This window comes from Eurypyga helias, unplaced genomic scaffold (assembly GCF_000690775.1).
Source record: "Eurypyga helias isolate BGI_N326 unplaced genomic scaffold, ASM69077v1 scaffold32609, whole genome shotgun sequence".
Lineage (NCBI taxonomy): Eukaryota > Metazoa > Chordata > Aves > Eurypygiformes > Eurypygidae > Eurypyga > Eurypyga helias.
The window spans coordinates 18,198-18,521 of NW_010274539.1; the positions used below are offsets into that span (position 1 = coordinate 18,198).

At 62.3% G+C, this 324-nt stretch overlaps 1 protein-coding gene across 1 annotated transcript in view; it reads right to left on the reverse strand.

Annotated features, from left to right (window-relative positions):
• Positions 1-324, reverse strand: part of TP53BP1 (tumor protein p53 binding protein 1) — a gene marked incomplete at its 5' end in the record, with an annotated part of 25,242 nt that overhangs the window by 16,131 nt on the left and 8,787 nt on the right. The window lies entirely within an intron of this gene.

Genomic DNA, 324 nt, shown 5'->3' on the forward strand with positions numbered 1-324 from the left:
TCACAACAGCCCCTCGACCAAGGGCTGGACCAGCTTCAGGCTGCTGCTCCAGGCACCCCCCAAAAAAATCCTCCCCGGACTGAAAGCAGAAAACAAAGTTGGGAGCCCTACAAGAGGGCAGGTTCGGACTGGCCCTGGCCCTCGGCTGCCCCTGGACCCGCTGCTGCTGCCTGGGAGCCGGGAGGGAGTTAGAGACCCCTGAGCACCGGGAGCATGCTGGGATCAGGAACTGGCGCCTCATTCTCACCCACAGCAGCGTGCCGAAGGGGGAAGAAGCGAGGGCACGTTACGGATGTGACACGGTAATGTGCAGTTCTGCTCCTG